The 20,460-nt window shown below is 39.4% G+C and overlaps 1 long non-coding RNA gene across 1 annotated transcript; it reads right to left on the reverse strand.

Moving 5' to 3' along the window:
• Positions 1-777: 777 nt before the first annotated feature.
• Positions 778-2,223, reverse strand: LOC145876398 (uncharacterized). The gene is made up of 3 exons (XR_014391525.1): positions 1,238-2,223; positions 1,043-1,078; positions 778-934 (listed from the first exon to the last, which is right to left on the reverse strand). It is a non-coding gene; the product is annotated as an uncharacterized LOC145876398 (long non-coding RNA).
• Between the last annotated feature and the right edge of the window lie 18,237 nt (positions 2,224-20,460).

Consider the following 20,460-nt stretch of genomic DNA (forward strand, 5'->3'; position numbering starts at 1 on the left):
CATATTAGTTCAGAACCTATGAACCTCAGCTATCATAGCCAGTTGTATCAACTTCAAAACAGCCTGAATGACATTAATGAAGCCTATGGATTGAGTAGAATATAATATCATGTTGTGCCAAGGATGCAAGTCGTATATACATGTAGTTATTACCATGCATGAGATCCCCACATTGTAGCCTGTACATTTAATATATTCACTGATCATGTACTCTACCTTGGCAAATAAAGGTGCAGTTTAGGTATGAATGTCTTTGAGATTATTTTTCAGTCATATCCAATACCAGGAGTATCAAATTCCAGTCTTTGAATGTGTCTGCATGTATGTATTACAATTATACACTTCAACAGTGTTTACCAATCTTGGTCCTGGGACATCAATGGTTACACATTGTAACTAATAGACTAGAAACAGGATTTAACTAGTTAATTCATATATACAGAAATATAATGTTAAAAAACAGAACACTACACTTCCTATGCATCATGTAAATACTCTAACACTGGTTCATCTCAACATCTAATGCCCTTCATCTGCATTGATCTGATAAACACAGGATAGGTGGAGTATTTCATCAAATTAGACTACATTTTCAACCAGTAGAGAATGTGAAACGCTTTATTGAAAAGCTCATTATCCAAGGGTTATAAATACAAGTTTAATCTGTACTTCAATGCACATCTGTTGTGCATTATAAAAACAGAGGAAGAAAGAGGAGGTGGTGAGAGAGGTGTAAAAGACAGAAAGGGAAAGAGGTAAGCACATAGGAGCAGGGAAGGCAGCACATGATTAATGAATCACAGTGCTACATAAATATTCTCTCAGTTCATCACAATTACATAATAGTGTCTCTCGTCGGCCCAAAGGTTCTTAAAAGCAGGTGAGGTGGTGATGATGGGACTGGGGGTTGGCATCCTCTCACATCAAAACATATCTGCAGACGAGAGACAGATGGAGAGAGAGAGCATGTTTAAACCTTGTGTTTTTATATTTTATTCTAACATTGTTAGTCATCAATCAGGAGGTGAAATAAAAAACTGACCTTGGATCATTAACTCTGGGACTACTGCATCTCCATCTGTATTTCAATGTAAAGCATCTCTTTAATAATACTTCCTGTATAATATAAACTGACCTGGGATCATTAACTCTGGGACTACTGCATCTCTATCTGTATTTCAATGTAAAGCATCTCTTTAATAATACTTCCTGTTGACCTGACCAAGTGACCTCTCACCTCTGTTCATGCTGTGCCCTCTATGTAGCCAGTTCAGATGCAGGAGGGGTTCACCGACACAGCTGATATAACCTAGATGATTTAGGGAGAAGAGGAGAGAGGGATGAAGTGAAGGAGAGAGACTGTTATTGAGAAAATAAGGTAGTTAAAGCGACAGTGTTCACAGGAATCTGTGTGTGGCCTCACCTGGTGTCCACACCACACTAAGTGGCTGCAGAGTACTTTATGCTGAAAAACATGAACGGACACACGAGGACAAACAATACAGCGTAGTTATAGAAATAATGAAGTGTCTTACTATTCTCCATGGTTGGCCCTCTTGCCTATTCTTTGAAGGTGGAAGGAGCCACAGTTATACACCTGAGCCTGTTTACTGCACAACACAATCCATCAGATTGATACATGAGTGTGTAGGTGTGGGTTATAGGGTGTCTAATTGTTCTACATTTTTTCAATATGGGTGATTTAAAATAGTCTGTTTTGTTTTTGCACAGACATCACACCCTTACCTAAACAGCACCCTCACCTGAGAAGTAGAAATCAAAGGGAGAGAAACTGTGAATTGAATAACTGCAGTTGACATAGCTCAGTAAATGGAAGAATACTCTTATTGCAATGTGAATGGCTCTTAAAAGAGCCTTTGGTTGTGCATAGTGTAGTCTATGGTGTTGCCAGGGAACAGCACCCTCTTTGAAGAAGTAGGAGGTGAAGATCTCCTGCACACGGATTGCCTCTCTTGCTGCGTTGTTGGACCCCATCCTTGAAACATCCTGCAGAGCAGCAGACTCCTCCTCTGGCACACGGCGGCGAGCTGCAGATCCCCTCCTGGTCCTCGTGTCCATCCTCATGAAGTTACGCAGGACACAGGTAGCCTTCACACACCTGAATTCCTCCAGGAGGCAGTCCCAGATGACCCTGGTCACCCAACCTTGCAGTGCCCTACACGGTAACTGTAGGCAATCGTTCTGAAGGAATCTCCAGTTACAAGGTATCTGTAGGAATATGGAAGACAATGTAATTATTATTAATAATTATTATTATTAGTAATTATTAGACTGTTTCATCACCAGGTCATTGTGGATTACTAAAGTATAATATCCCTGATAACAAATCATGATAACATTGGATTGATAGATGCATGGGCACACATATGTACATGTGTAGCATGTGACAATAACAGGATCATATCAAGGATGGCATCACAAATGAATACATAAATACCACTTGAAGCTTGATGATGAGTTTGAATCATTTGAATCAGCTGTGCAGTGTGAAGGCAAAAACAAAAATGTGCCCCTCTGAGTCCCCAGGACTGAGAACCACTGCTCTTCATTGAGACCTCTTCATATGTAGACTGGCTTTCATAGAGCTCTTTATCTGAGGACAGAAATCCTCACAAGAAACAGACTTCATTATAGTCAAATTACACCACACTGAATATTATGTTACTATTATCTCCGTCCTCACTTCTAGGGACAGGAACTACACAAAAGTACCTGCCCTATCCAGAATAGCCTCCTCTCTCACTGACAGTTGGGGCTGCTATCCTTTCACCCTCCTCCATGGCTGTTCTACATTTGGAGTTTGTTTTTTTTACAGTGATAAATAGATAGCTGGTCTGATGTGAAGGAGGAGGTTGATCATCAGGAGTCAGATGTGAAGGAGGAGGTTGATCATCAGGAGTCAGATGTGAAGGAGGAGGTTGATCATAAGGAGTCAGATGTGAAGGAGGAGGTTGATCATCAGGAGTCAGATGTGAAGGAGGAGGTTGATCATCAGGAGTCAGATGTGAAGGAGGAGGTTGATCATCAGGAGTCAGATGTGAAGGAGGAGGTTGATCATCAGGAGTCAGATGTGAAGGAGGAGGTTGATCATCAGGAGTCAGATGTGAAGGAGGAGGTTGATCATCAGGAGTCAGATGTGAAGGAGGAGGTTGATCATCAGTGAACCTCTAGGATTGTGGCTGGGCTGGCGTTTACACTTCCAGCTTGGTCATATATTTTGATACATTGAATGTTGATATTGTGAACCTATGTTATATATTTGTACCTCATGTTTAATGAAGTGATGTCACTAAGTACTTCCCCAATATATACAGTGCAGTCGGAAAGTATTCAGACCCCTTCACCTTTTGTACATTTTGTTACGTTACAGCCTTATTCTAAAATGTATTAAATCATTTTTTTCCCTCATCAATCTACACACAATACCCCATAAGACATCACATTGCCCCATAATGACATCACGTTGCCCCATAATGACATCACAATACCCTATAATGACATCACAATACCCCATAATGACAAAGCAAAAACAGGTAAATAAATGAAACATTTTGATTTTCTTTCAAAAACAAGGACATTTCTAAGTGACCCCAAACTTTTTGTATAGACCTAGGCTGTTCATTATATACATCTACATGATGTATTGTTACACCATGTAGGAGCAGTATAGACCTAGTCTGTTCATTATATTCATCTACATGATGTATTGTTACACCATGTAGGAGCAGTATAGACCTAGGCTGTTCATTATATACATCTACATGATGTATTGTTACACCATGTAGGAGCAGTATAGACCTAGTCTGTTCATTATATACATCTACATGATGTATTGTTACACCATGTAGGAGCAGTATAGACCTAGTCTGTTCATTATATACATCTACATGATGTATTGTTACACCATGTAGGAGCAGTATAGACCTAGGCTGTTCATTATATACATCTACATGATGTATTGTTACACCATGTAGGAGCAGTATAGACCTAGTCTGTTCATTATATACATCTACATGATGTATTGTTACACCATGTAGGAGCAGTATAGACCTAGTCTGTTCATTATATACATCTACATGATGTATTGTTACACCATGTAGGAGCAGTATAGACCTAGTCTGTTCATTATATACATCTACATGATGTATTGTTACACCATGTAGGAGCAGTATAGACCTAGTCTGTTCATTATATACATCTATATGATGTATTGTTACACCATGTAGGAGCAGTATAGACCTAGTCTGTTCATTATATACATCTACATGATGTATTGTTACACCATGTACACCAACAAAAAAAGGGAGATTATATTATTTTATACTAATACAATTGCTCAGAGAAAGAGATTTAGTGTAACATGTAATTCTCAAAAGGTAGGGGTCTGAATTATTGCCTCCCATGTTTTCAATACTCCAGCACCCTCCCCTTGGGAGGATAACGACACTGAAATGTTTTATGAGATTAGAGAACACATTGGGTGGGATCTTAGACCATTCCTCCATACAGAATCTCTCCAGGTCTTTGATTTATTTAGTCTGTCTTATGGACTGCCCTGTTCAATTCAAACCATAAGTTTTCAATGGAGTTCAAGTCCGAAGACTGAGATGGCCATTGAAAATGTTGATTTGTGTGCCCAATTAACCATTTCTTTGTGGATGTTGATGTGTCTTGCTGGAAGATCCACTTATGGCCAAGTCTCAGCCTCCTAGCAGAGAGGTAACCAGGTTTTGGGCTAAAATATCCTGGTAGTGGGTAAAGTTTATTTATTTATTTTATACAGTAATTTTTGCTCATCTTTATCAAGGATATCAATAACTAGGTGCTTATTTTGATATCTAGTTATTTGACCGAATCAGAAATACAGATGTGGAGTAGATGTAGAGTTTGTTTTAAATTCTCAGAAAAAATCTGAACTAATCAAACAATACTTGTTGCTCTTTGTACGTGTTGATATAATATTCATATTTAATAGAGAGAAAAAAACGTTTCCCTAAACTGCTTTATAATATTATAATTCAATGAAGAATAAAAATAGTTTTCCCTCCTCAACTGCGTTTCCTCCCTCCAGACAGCAGATGGCGATATGTGTCTTTCAGGCGATGTTTCTAGTGTGACGTATAATCTAGTGGACGGAACGCTTCTTCAACAACTGCAGCCACCTCGGTAGCTCGCTAGCTGACAAAGTCGGAACATTCAAGCTGTTTGGACAATTTCGTGGTTTAATTGCCACTGTGATTTAAACATACTTATGTGGAAACAACTAGCTTCCGCATTTAATTTAATATTTACGTTGTAAGTCAACTAGCTGGCTGGTTAAGTTAGCACTAGCCTAGTCGCTCATGATAGCTAGCTAGCTAACATCCCCGACCATGAGTTCACTAAGCTACTCTCCTCCTGTTAAAGAAGCGGAGGTCTGCTGGACGGAGAAAGAAGCTCTGGTGAAAGAGGAGGAGGAGGAGGAAGAGGAGGCTGTTACAATACAAAAACAAGTAGAGGGTGAGGCTGTTACCGTGAAAGAAGAAGAAGAGAAAGACGTTTCAGTGAAAGAAGAGGAGGATATTACTGTGAAAGAAGATGAAGACGTTTTTGGATTGAAGGATGAAGAGGGGGAGATTACTGTCACATTAGAGGAGGACGAAGAAGAGAAGACTGGAGAACTGATTAACACCAGTAAATACAGTGAGTACTATCTAATAAAACAGGGACATTGATCTGATTAACACCAGTAAATACAGTGAGTACTATCTTATAAAACAGGGACATTGATCTGATTAACACCAGTAAATACAGTGAGTACTATCTAATAAAACAGGGACATTGATCTGATTAACACCAGTAAATACAGTGAGTACTATCTAATAAAACAGGGACATTGATCTGATTAACACCAGTAAATACAGTGAGTACTATCTAATAAAACAGGAACATTGAACTGATTAACACCAGTAAATACAGTGAGTACTATCTAATAAAACAGGGACATTGATCTGATTAACACCAGTAAATACAGTGAGTACTATCTTATAAAACAGGGACATTGATCTGATTAACACCAGTAAATACAGTGAGTACTATCTTATAAAACAGGGACATTGATCTGATTAACACCAGTAAATACAGTGAGTACTATCTAATAAAACAGGGACATTGATCTGATTAACACCAGTAAATACAGTGAGTACTATATTATATAACAGGGACATTGATCTGATTAACACCAGTAAATACAGTGAGTGCTATCTTATAAAACAGGGACATTGATCTGATTAACACCAGTAAATACAGTGAGTACTATCTTATAAAACAGGGACACAAACTCTGCAGTTGTTGAACTAATGTGTGATTTTTAAAAGGGCATTCTACACTTGAATATGTTTTTGTACTGTCGGAATTGTCCATGACGTCCTCCAGTGATTTAAAAAAAAACTTTCTTGTTGAAAAGTGATATATAAATACAGTAAATTATAAACACACTAAAAGGAAACAAATAAATGTTTTGAGCAAAATAGTGTTTTTTTTAACAACTGCAAACTAGAAGGAGTGAGTGATGTCATAGTAAGGCCTTCAAGGAGTTGGCTTGATGGGAAGTCGTGATGTCATCCAATAGGAGACTGATCTTCATGTGAATATTCATTATTCTTTTTAAAATCCTTCCTGTTCTGTCAAGTTGGTTGTTGATCATTGCTAGAAAGCCATTTTCAAGTCTTGCCATAGACTTTCAAGACGATTTAAGTCCGAACTGTAACTAGGCCACTCAGGAACATTCAATGTCATCTTGGTAAGCTCCTCCAGTGTAGATTTGGCCTTGTGGTTTAGGTTATTGTCCTGTTAGGAAAGTTGTTTGTATTCAGATCTCTGAAATGCTCTCTACCTACGTAACATTTAGTGTCTCCTTATGTTACGCTGGGGAAACAGTTTTCATGGGCACAGAAATCCTAAATAATTTCAGAATTTGCTAAATCCAATGGTTCTAACCGAGAGTCACCTTAACTTTATTGACAACACCCAAATGGATACTGTCATTAATGTGGTTCTTCAATAATTACACATAATACTGTAGCTGTTTAGTTACAGTCACATGTTCAACTATCATCAGCTGATCCAGGAAATCATTTTCTGAATGACAGTCACATGACAAACATCAGGACATGCAACAACAACCAAAGTGCTTCTTCATTCATTACTCTGGTAAAGACAGTTATGCCGTGCTCCACGTTGGATCCAACATCCCTAACAAATTGATGTTTATAATGTGTTATTGTCTACTTGATTTACTGTAGGGTCTCATTAGTCTGTTTGTGCACAGAGATACTTAGCTCATAATGTGTAGAGAACTGTTCCTTGATGGATAGGCTATTGTACAACACACAGAGCTATTTTCCTATATTTGTTGTTAGGTGTAGTTATGGGTCTTACAGTAGGTCTATGTTATTGTTAGGTGAAGTTATGGGTCCTACAGTAGGTCTATGTTATTGTTAGGTAAAGTTATGGGTCCTACAGTAGGTCTATGTTGTTGTTAGGTGACGTTATGGGTCCTACAGTAGGTCTATGTTGTTATTAGGTGAAGTTATGGGTCCTACAGTAGGTCTATGTTGTTGTTAGGTGAAGTTATGGTTCCTACAGTAGGTCTATGTTGTTGTTAGGTGAAGTTATGGGTCCTACAGTAGGTCTATGTTGTTGTTAGGTGAAGTTATGGGTCCTACAGTAGGTCTATGTTGTTGTTAGGTGAAGTTATGGGCCAATTTGGCAAACACTTAGTGTACAAACCCTCATTGTCAGGCTGATGGAAAAGCCAAAGAGCATTTTACTGGTTGAAGTGTTTTTTAAGTACAAAGTGGTTTATTTGCGATGATGACACAAACATTATATTAAGCAGGACATTCAAACGAGCCTTACAATTATAATCCAAAGTAGTGTGAAATTAACTCATCATCAACCTGGAAATGGAGGTTTCTCCCCTGAGTTTCCCCCCGTTCACATTCAGAATACATTGTGAAAAACTCAAATCTTTGCTCACCATTTTTGCTCCAGGCAGATATACTACATCCATAACTAGTGGTTTCCTCATTACCAGATATACTACATCCATAACTAGTGGTTTCCTCATTACCAGATATACTACATCCATAACTAGTGGTTTCCTCATTACCAGATATACTACATCCATAACTAGTGGTTTCCTCATTACCAGATATACTACATCCATAACTAGTGGTTTCCTCATTACCAGATATACTACATCCATAACTAGTGGTTTCCTCATTACCAGATATACTACATCCATAACTAGTGGTTTCCTCATTAGCAGATATACTACATCCATAACTAGTGGTTTCCTCATTACCAGATATACTACATCCATAACTAGTGGTTTCCTCATTACCAGATATACTACATCCATAACTAGTGGTTTCCTCATTACCAGATATACTACATCCATAACTAGTGGTTTCCTCATTACCAGATATACTACATCCATAACTAGTGGTTTCCTCATTAGCAGATATACTACATCCATAACTAGTGGTTTCCTCATTACCAGATATACTACATCCATAACTAGTGGTTTCCTCATTACCAGATATACTACATCCATAACTAGTGGTTTCCTCATTAGCAGATATACTACATCCATAACTAGTGGTTTCCTCATTACCAGATATACTACATCCATAACTAGTGGTTTCCTCATTACCAGATATACTACATCCATAACTAGTGGTTTCCTCATTACCAGATATACTACATCCATAACTAGTGGTTTCCTCATTAGCAGGGAGGAGTTTCTGCAATCAAATTGCCCTCGTGCCGCAATTTTAGCAAACACAGAAAGGGGCCTATATTGGAGACCAAAAGTTGTCTGGCACACTGCTTAGAGTTTCAACAACATGAATAACTTATTTCTAGCCTACAATCTTAATGTCACTACTATAGTGAAAACAAGACAAAATATGACTTCTTGCTCATTTTAAGACAAATGTCAAATAATTTTAACATTCATTACAGACGTCAATTGTTGTACAACATCATGGCTACGCTGTTGGCATCACCTTTTACAGTGGATTACCGCTGTTGTGGGCCTTTAATCATCTGTCTGACTTTGTTGTTCACACAGGAGAGATACTGAACTATCGTGGATCCTCTGGGGAGCCTCAACAACCTCATGATGCTGACGAGGCAGAGAAGAGTCTCTCCACATCAGAACACCTCAAGAAACACCAGCAGAGATGCACAGGGAAGATAACTCACTGCTGCTCTGAGTGTGGGAAGATATTCACCTCATCAGGCATTAAAATGCATCAGAGAACACACACAGGAGAGAAATCTTATATCTGTGATCAATGTGGGAAGAGTTTTAGTCAATCTGAAACTCTGAGAATGCACCAGAGAATACACACTGGAGAGAAACCTTGTAGCTGTGATCAATGTGGGAAGAGTTTCACTACATCAAGCATTCTGACTGTACACCAGAGAACACACACAGGAGAGAAATCTTATAGCTGTGGTCAATGTGGGAAGAGTTTTACTACTTCTGGCCATCTGACTTCACACCAGAGAATACACACAGGAGAGAAACCTTATAGCTGTGGTCAATGTGGGAAGAGGTTTGCTGCATCTAGCACTCTGACTCTACACCAGAGAACACACACAGGAGAGACATCTTATAGCTGTGGTCAATGTGGGAAGAGTTTTGGTCAATTTTGCCATCTGACTCAACACCAGACAACACACACAGGAGAGAAATCGTATAACTGTGATCAATGTTGGAAGAGTTTTGCTCGATCTGGAGAGCTGACAGCACACCAGAGAACACACACAGGAGAGAAACCTCATAGCTGTAATCAATGTGGGAAGAGATACTCTGATAAAAGATCTCTGATTAAACATCAGAAAATTCATGAAGGAGTTGTTTCATGATATCAGTGAAATAAAATGATGTCACAATGTAGAATGTTTTAACATTGTAGTAGGAGTATTTTAATGATGTCACAATGTAGAACCCTAAACGTTTGTCCCCTGTTCTATTGATTTCAACATGATATGGATATTAGCCTCAGGGGGGAAATCCAGGCTCTGAATTGGAAGAGTTACTATTTATGTGATTTAACAAAAAGTACTAACAAAAAAAGAGCTGTGTTACACTTACCACGTTGGTGACCCACTGGAATCAAAATGCAACACTTCAAAATGTAGCGAGCTGTTTTCTACAAATTGTCCTCTAACCAGGGATGTACACATTATTCCCAGATTCCATGTGGTTTTTGAGTTGTTACTTTTAACAGGAAGTGCAACCTCATCTCCCTCCTGTCGTACAATTGATTTCAACATGATATTAATGAGTGATGACAAATAAGTGTTGTGTTCCTTTATTTAGTGACCCCTACATTTAAATGCATCACTCCAAAATGTAGCTGACTGTCTTCTGCAGGTTGTCCTCTAACCAGTGAGGTAAAATATATCTCCCATTTCCATGTGTTTTTTTAGTTGTGTTAGTTTCAACAGCACGTACAACCTGATTTCCCCCCTAATCGATATTAGTGATTTATTGCTACTTGTCAAAACAACAGCGTTTTTGGTGCTTGTACAGTTTTATAAGGTGCTTGTTTTAAATAATACAAGTAATATGATTATTGTGACAGATGTTTGTGTATGTATTACATTTTATGTTTAGGTTTTCAATTTATCACAAACTGTTTCTGCATTTGTACTACTGATTTGGACACGTTTAAACTGTGACATTGGGGATATCTCACCTAGCAAAATGTCGTTGAAAATAAGACTATGCCCGACATACAATATAAGTTTGGTTTTAGTTGAAAGTGAAAGTTGAAAAGAAAACAATTTAATTTCAACATACTTACAGCCTAAACACATAGTCGCCGTACAATAATCAATTATATGAACAATCCTACATCACTCCAGTATTTATTTACAACATTCAAGTACTAATTGTCTTTATTCCACTACTGAAGAAGCAGGACTCAAACATTCAGCCTGACAAAAGATTCATTTTATGCCTCACCATTAAGTGAATTATTGCTAATACATATTAACAAAGGGGTGTACATTTGGTTTTTATATTTCATGTTTAATATTCATGTAAGATTTAGTAATCATAATTATTTATGCAACCAACTGACAATTTTTGGTACAATTTATATTGACATTGCTGCCCTGCTTTTAGAATATCAGGGTTCATTCTCAGATGTGCCAACACAAATGTACTAGAGCATGACATTGGGGACTGGGCCCCGTTCCAACAACATGCCTATCTAGTGAACCCTGAATAGAGAGAGAAGCTCCGCAGTGAGGTGGAAAGTTACTATGGATATTGCAGGAGTTTCCTCTTGAAATCAGACATGTCCGTGGTAAGGACAACTTGGTTTCTGATTGTCTCAAGGGTGGGCAGTTAAAAAGTTTTGTGTTTAGCTAGTGCGTTACCATGGATCACAATGTATTTTGACATTTTTTGACTGCACGTTTTTCCGTATTGGAGATGAGTTTTGTTTGGGCTCGTTCCAAGGAGACGAGAGTTCTAGAAGCTAGTGGGATTTAGGAAGACGAGAGTTCTAGAAGCTAGTTAGTTTTAGGAAGATGAGAGTTCTAGAAGCTAGTGGGATTTAGGAAGACGAGAGTTCTAGAATCTAGTGAGTTTTAGGAAGACGAGAGTTCTAGAAGCTAGTGAGTTTTAGGAAGACGAGTGTTCTAGAAGCTAGTGGGATTTAGGAAGACGAGAGTTCTAGAAGCTAGAGGGATTTAGGATTCTATAGAAAGAAAAAGGAGTAACAAATAATACTATTGTATATTATTATTTAGAAATACGTGTTTTTTTCTTATTTTTAATTGTTGACAGCCAGTAGACACCATGTTTATATTGGTGAAGGTGAATCATTGTAGTTGATTATAATGTGAAATGGAAGTTGTTTTCTGTTGGTGGTGAGCAAACTTAGGATATAGGATATATTTGTTGTCTTAAGGTGTTACAGGCTTTGGTTTTTCCATTTATGTTTTGAGGTTGGACTTTAGCACGTCTAGCTCGTTAGCACGTCAAATCGTTAGCACGTCTAGCTCGTTAGCACGTCAAATCGTTAGCACGTCTAGCTCGTTAGCACGTCTAGCTCCGTCAGCACGTCTAGCTCGTTAGCACGTAGGACGCACTGATTGGTGTCACCTCGTTAGTCAGTATGTGTTACACCTGTGCTGGCTTGTCCATCTCGTTAGTGGGAAGGTGTTTCACCTGAGCTGGTCCAGGTTCTATTTAAGAGTGTCTGGCCCAGTGCTCCAGTTGTCTTGATACATGTGGAGAGTCAACACCTTTAGTTGCTCCACCTTTTTGGTTTGCTTCCTGTCTTTAAGTTTGGTGTGGGTTTTTCTTTTGTTTTCCTCTTCTTGGGCAGATTTAGTGGGTCTCATGGTGGGTGTCTTTTAGGTCCCAGTTGTTGTTACTAGTCAACTTTCAGTGGACACCCCCATAGTGTCTTTCAGAACCCCTTCTGTTTGAGAAACATTTGAGATTTTTCTTGGTGGGGAACGCAACAACAAACAATGTAGTAAAACAAGCTGGTATTTTGGGTTGGATATTGCATCCAATTCTTAGTATTTTAATCGATGGCATTTCCATCTTTCAGTTGTTAACCTTCTGTTTTTTATCCACTTATGTTTGTTGTGGTAAATAATTGTTTATTTTTGTTTTTTCCTATGAAGCCATTGTGTTCCATGTCTGAAATGTGCTGTATAAATAAAGCTTGATTTGATTTCAACAAATGAACCCAATGACTGGCCAATCAACAGACTCCTGGTCCCTCTTAGTATGAAAATCAGTATCACGTTTCAAGCCTGCTGAAGACCTGGCACCTAAATGTGACTTCTGTCATCTGATCACTCCAAGCTGCATTAGGTTCAGATCTACCAGGATGGGCCTTTGACAGTCTGGATGCAGCCAGGCCACTGAATATAAATAAGCAACGTAAAGAGATGAATGAGTGGGGAAAAAACAATTTAATAAGAAATGAAGTCACATGTGTTTAGCAGTTGTTGTTGCGGGTGTAGTGAAATGCTTGTGTTCGTAGCTCCAACAGTGCAGTAATATCTAACAATTTCACAGCAAATACCTAATACACACAAATCTAAGTAATGGAATAAGAATAAGAATATATAAATATATGGATGAGCAATGTCAACGCTGCATAGACAGATACAGTAGAATAGAATACAGTATATACATATGAGATGAGTAATACATAGACAGATACAGTAGAATAGGATAGAATACAGTATATACATATGAGATGAGTAATACATAGACTAAGATACAGTAGAATAGGATAGAATACAGTATATACATATGAGATGAGTAATACATAGACAGATACAGTAGAATAGGATAGAATACAGTATATACATATGAGATGAGTAATACATAGACAGATACAGTAGAATAGGATAGAATACAGTATATACATATGAGATGAGTAATACATAGACTAAGATACAGTAGAACAGTATAGAATACAGTATATACATATGAGATGAGTAATGCCAGATATTTATAGCCGAGGCCAGATACTTTTTCACAACATTTCCAACCGAGACCATCAGGTTTGTCGGCATGATTAGTGATCATACTGTAGCTCAAACCTACTGTGACTGTTGAATGTCTGACGACGACGACGACCTAACTTTATAATAGTTTGTAGCCTACCTACCAGAATCTGCTCGTCTTTCCTTCAAATCATCACATTTATCTGTCTTCTAATGCAGTGGTGTAAAGTACTTCAGTAAAAATACTTTAAAGTACTACTTAAGTAGTTTTTTGGGGTGTCTGTCCTTTACTTTACTATCTATATTTTTAACAACTTTTACCTTTACTTCACTACATTCATAAAGAAAATGATGTACTTTTTACTCCATACATTTTCCCTGACACCCAAAAGCACTCGTCACATTTTGAATGCTTAGCAGGACAGAAAATTGTCCTATTTGCAGACTTGTCAAGAGAACAACCCTGGTCGTCCCTACTGCCTCTAATCTGGCAGACTCACTAAACACATGCTTCATTTTTAAATGATGTCTGAGTGTTGGAGTGTGAACCTGGCTATCTGTAAATTAAAATAACAAGAAAATTGTGCTGTCTGGTTTGCTTAATAAAAGGAAATTATTGCTACTTTACTTTTACTTTTGACACTTAATTAAATGTAAAACCAAAAACTTTTAGACTTTTACTGAAGAAGTATTTTACTGGGTGACTTTCACTTTTACTTGAGTCATTTTCTATGAAGGTATCTTTACTTTTACTCAAGTATGAGAATTGAGAACTTTTTCCACCACTGTTCTAACGTTCTAGAGACATATGAGCCACAGTTTCAACAGACATTTTGTAACTGTGTGGGCTACAAAGTTACTTTCAATTTCATATAAGGAAATAAAGTAACGGCCACTGGGTGAATTCGTTTTGCATTGCCCGGCTCCCCGGGTGCGCAGAGTTTACGCATTTTAGACCATTCCATTGTTCCTTAAAATAAAACTCCACTCACCTGTAGCACCGGGCCATGCAAAACGAACTTCCCACTGTCGCAGGGCACTGAGACGCAGAGTTCTAAACCCAGACGCGTTTCTTCAAGACATCTCTCTTACATTATTTTAGCTAAACATATAATTTACTCGTAACCAAGTTTAGCTGTGTTTTTTCCTCCAAAATGTGAGTTACTGTAGGACTTTAATAATTGTTTACAGGCCTACAAACCCAAAAGGTTTTAATTTGAGAATGTTCATTTGTTGGCTTCAAATATTAAACTGTCTTAAATATTTGATGATTAGTTGAATCAGGTGTGTAAGTGCTGGTCAGAACAAAAGGATTGAGAAACCCTGAGATAAACATAAAACCATATAATGTAAAAGCTCCTCCACCATCTTTACCAGACGTTTTACTGATAACATGTAGACCTACTGATTAGTTTCCACTTTGAAAACTGCTGTCTGTCAGCAACTCAGCTCAAGTAGCAGTTCTACTAACTAGTAATATCTCATTCCAGGTATTCATTCACATACTCTGTCCTTTAGAATGTATTGTTGTTCAGAAATACTTACTTTATTTTTCAATAGTCTCCATATAGTGTTTTCTGCTCTGTCGTCTCAAAATGGATCCTGAACAAAATAACATATTTACTTTCTGTTTCAGCTCAGCCGCCTCCCGAATGGTGCAGAGTCCCGCCTCTTGCGTCACTGCAGTACCTGGTTAGAGTCCAGGCTGCATGACTGGGAGTTCCAGCGCACAATTGGCCCAGCGTCGTCAAGGTTTGGCCGGGGTAGGCCGTCATTGTTAATAAGAATTTGTTCTGACTTACCTAGTTAAATAAAAGTGAAATAAAAATAAAACATATTCCACTAGATGGCAGTAAACACCTGCTGTAACCTGACTTTACAGGAGTATCAATATGATATAAACAGCTAAACTGATCTGAGATCAGCTCTCTTATGAAGACTGTCACAGGTTTACAGCAGTATCAATATGATATAATAAGCTAAACTGATCTGAGATCAGCTCTCTTATGAAGACTGTCACAGGTTTACAGCAGCTGACAGTTGCTACTTCATCGCTACTAACTCAAACTACCTTGGTTTAAATAAAGACAATATATGTAAAGATTAAAAGGTATATAACTTATAAATCATGAGCCTCATCTTGAGGAGTATGTGATTGGATGTTATAGACCCCATCTGAACAGTTTCTTTCCCCATAGAGACTAAAGGACTATGCTGTGGCCCCCACCATCTGGCCCATAGAGACTGAAGGACTATGCTGTGGCCCTCACCATCTGTTCATCTGGCCCATAGAGACTAAAGGACTATGCTGTGGCCCCCACCATCTGGCCCATAGAGACTAAAGGACTATGCTGTGGCCCTCACCATCTGGCCCATAGAGACTGAATGACTATGCACTCTACGCTGCACACCACCTCAACGGGGATGTGGTGGAGGGTAAACACACGTAAACGCACTTACACACCTTTTTATTTGTAAAATAGCGTTTCCTCAACACTGTATTTTGTTAATTATCGTTTACCACTTCTTATGCGTTTCCAGCGTTAAGTCTAAATTCTATCGCAGAAACCGGGCCCAGGTTGGTCAGCATGATAAAGAATCATATCTCAAGGTTACTCTGTCTATTGAATGTCTGACTACGACCTAACTTTATAATAGTTATATGTAGCCAAGACTTACCAGAGTCTGTCCGTCTGTCCTTCAAATCAACACATTTATCCTGCTTCTGATGTTGCAGAGAAATGTGCGCTACATTTTGTAACCACAGTTACTTTCATTTTCATATGAGGAAACACGTCAATTCGCACGTCACTGGTGTATGGTTAAATAATGATGACAGAAGAGATCTACTTACTAGTAATAATATGTAATTCCAGGTATTCATTATCTTACTCTGTCCTTTATTGTTCAGAAATACTTTATTTGTACTTCTCTCCATATAGTGTGTTTTCCTCTTTTGTCATCTCACCATGGATACTGCACTCAGCCGTCTCCCCACCCTGATAATAAAGTGTTTTATTGGAATCTTCCACTAGATGGCAGTAAACACCTGCTGTAACTACACTTTACAACAGCATTCCTTATTCATAAAGGCAGTGTCTCAAAGGAGGAGTGCTGAATCAGGATCAGGTCCCCCTGTCTATGTAATCTGATTCATTGTGATCTAGGATCAGGTCCCTCCTCTCCATGTAATCTGATTCATTGTGATCTAGGATCAGGTCCTCCTCTCCATGTAATCTGATTCATTATGATCTAGGATCAGGTCCTCCTCTCCATGTAATCTGATTCATTATGATCTAGGATCAGGTCCCCCCTCTCCATGTAATCTGATTCATTATGATCTAGGATCAGGTCCCCCCTCTCCATGTAATCTGATTCATTATGATCTAGGATCAGGTCCTCCTCTCCATGTAATCTGATTCATTATGATCTAGGATCAGGTCCCCCCTCTCCATGTAATCTGATTCATTATGATCTAGGATCAGGTCCCTCCTCTCCATGTAATCTGATTCATTATGATCTAGGATCAGGTCCCCCCTCTCCATGTAATCTGATTCATTATGATCTAGGATCAGGTCCCCCCTCTCCATGTAATCTGATTCATTATGATCTAGGATCAGGTCCCCCCTCTCCATGTAATCTGATTCATTATGATCTAGGATGAGGTCCCTCCTCTCCATGTAATCTGATTCATTATGATCTAGGATCAGGTCCCCCTCTCCATGTAATCTGATTCATTATGATCTAGGATCAGGTCTCTCCTCTCCATGTAATCTGATTCATTATGATCTAGGATCAGGTCCCCCCCTCTCCATGTAATCTGATTCATTATGATCTAGGATCAGGTCCCCCTCTCCATGTAATCTGATTCATTATGATCTAGGATCAGGTCCCTCCTCTCCATGTAATCTGATTCATTATGATATAGGATCACGTCCCTCCTCTCCATGTAATCTGATTCATTATGATCTAGGATCAGGTCCTCCTCTCCATGTAATCTGATTCATTATGATATAGGATCAGGTCCCTCCTCTCCATGTAATCTGATTCATTATGATCTAGGATCAGGTCCTCCTCTCCATGTAATCTGATTCATTATGATATAGGATCAGGTCCCTCCTCTCCATGTAATCTGATTCATTATGATCTAGGATCAGGTCCTCCTCTCCATGTAATCTGATTCATTATGATATAGGATCAGGTCCCTCCTCTCCATGTAATCTGATTCATTATGATCTAGGATCAGGTCCCCCCTCTCCATGTAATCTGATTCATTATGATCTGGGATCAGGTCCCTCCTCTCCGTGTAATCTGATTCATTATGATCTAAAAGGCTAAACTGATCCTAGATCAGCTCTCCTACTCTTTATGAATACTGTCACAGGTGACTCCTTGAGATGATTTATAAGTTATATTCTTTAAGAATCAATTAGTATCATTCATTGAACTGCTTTGCCATGAACAGATCTGTGAGGTGTTAACTTAAAGGTTGTATATAGACTTTATGGTCATTTTAATGGGGTTGAACAATAGATGGACCCCACACAGAACTTCCAGCAATGCCACATCTTCAGTAACCAAGTATTCCAGACACTCTCTTCATATGAACCAGTTGTTATTAAATGAAGGTTTGTGGACAGAAAACCTGTGTCTACGGTAGGATTCTAGTCTAATCTGGGCTGGTTCCTCTGTTCCTAGATATTCAGGAACAGTCGGGGGTGGAGGGGGCTGTGGAGACATTATGCTGACAGCGCTTGTGGAAGGGTGGGTAGACTCTGGACACGGAGCTAACTGGAGCTCGGCAGCATCATCGGTGTTGGGCTTGTGGAAGGCTGGGTAGACTCTGGACACGGAGCTAACTGGAGCTCGGCAGCATCATCGCTGTTGGGCTTGTGGAAGGGTGGGTAGACTCTGGACACGGAGCTAACTGGAGCTCGGCAGCATCATCACTGTTGGGCTTGCCGGCAGCCTCGCGGGTTTGATGATGCTGCTGCTGCTCATCGCTTTTGATTCATCATTATGCTTTGTTTGGCTACTTTTTATCCATTGCCTATTGTGGTGAAATGTCAGGAACACATTTTTTTAAATGTACTTTTAATCGTTTTAGAAACGTTTAAATGACCCACATGGATTCTAACTGGGGATTCAGCTAAAACTTGTATTTTTGGGACCAAATAAATTGATACCAACAGTGGACAATTCACAGCAAAAGCATGGAGCTACAACTGTCAAGAGGAGAACAGGGGGAGTATTCCCCTTGGAGAACCCAGAGTGCAACACTGAAGAAAAACATATTGGAGAATAACAACAATCTCAATCTGAAGCTCTAAAGAAAAAATAGGAATTGTGGAAATCAGGAACACCATTCTTCCTCCTGTCCACCTATTGTCCCTGTATGAATCAGGACCACCATTCTTCCTCCTGTCCACCTATTGTCCCTGTATGAATCAGGACCACCATTCTTCCTCCTGCCCACCTATTGTCCCTGTATGAATCAGGACCACCATTCTTCCTCCTGTCCACCTATTGTCCCTGTATGAATCAGGAACACCATTCTTCCTCCTGCCCACCTATTGTCCCTGTATGAATCAGGACCACCATTCTTCCTCCTGTCCACCTATTGTCCATGTATGAATCAGGACCACCATTCTTCCTCCTGTCCACCTATTGTCCCTGTATGAATAAGGACCACCATTCTTCCTCCTGTCCACCTATTGTCCCTGTATGAATCAGGAACACCATTCTTCCTCCTGTCCACCTATTGTCCCTGTGTGAATCAGGAACACCATTCTTCCTCCTGTCCACCTATTGTCCCTGTACGAATCAGGACCACCATTCTTCCTCCTGTCCACCTATTGTCCCTGTGTGAATCAGGACCACCATTCTTCCTCCTGTCCACCTATTGTCCCTGTATGAATCAGGACCACCATTCTTCCTCCTGCCCCACCTATTGTCCCTGTATGAATCAGGACCACCATTCTTCCTCCTGTCCCACCTATTGTCCCTGTATGAATATTAGTTGGCATCTAATTGAAGAACATACTGCTTTATAGATCCCAGCCTGACAAACAATTGTCTGGACCTTACTTTGAGCACTTGCACTGGGCCTCCATTGAGTCTCCATGTGTCAAGCAGTACAGAGAAACCCCCTCTAGATGACAGCAGAGGCTCTTGGATCTACCCTGTCTATCCACCAGTTTAGTGACCTTGTTCCATCAATATGTCCATACTACTTCACAACCCATTTCAGGTCTTGACCAGCAATGTCCCATTGGGCTCAACCAAGCCGAGAGTGAGGTTCTAGAAAGAGGACTTACTTTCATACCAACTCCTAAACAGGTGGACTGACTTTCATACCAACTCCTAAACAGGTGGCCTGACTTTCATACCAACTCCTATACAGGTGGACTGACTTTCATACCAACTCCTAAACAGGTGGACTGACTTTCATACCAACTCCTAAACAGGTGGCCTGACTTTCATACCAACTCCTAAACAGGTGGACTGGCTTTCATACCAACTCCTAAACAGGTGGACTGACTTTCATACCAACTCCTAAACAGGTGGACTGACTTTCATACCAACTCCTAAACAGGTGGACTGACTTTCATATCAGCTCCTAAACAGGTGGGCTGACTTTCATATCAGCTCCTAAACAGGTGGGCTGACTTTCATACCAACTCCTAAACAGGTGGACTGACTTTCATACCAACTCCTAAACAGGTGGACTGACTTTCATATCAACTCCTAAACAGGTGGACTGACTTTCATACCAACTCCTAAACAGGTGGACTGACTTTCATACCAACTCCTAAACAGGTGGACTGACTTTCATACCAACTCCTAAACAGGTGGACTGACTTTCATACCAACTCCTAAACAGGTGGACTGGGA

The sequence above is a fragment of the Salmo salar genome, unplaced genomic scaffold (assembly GCF_965601325.2).
Source record: "Salmo salar unplaced genomic scaffold, fSalSal1 ptg000587l, whole genome shotgun sequence".
NCBI lineage: Eukaryota > Metazoa > Chordata > Actinopteri > Salmoniformes > Salmonidae > Salmo > Salmo salar.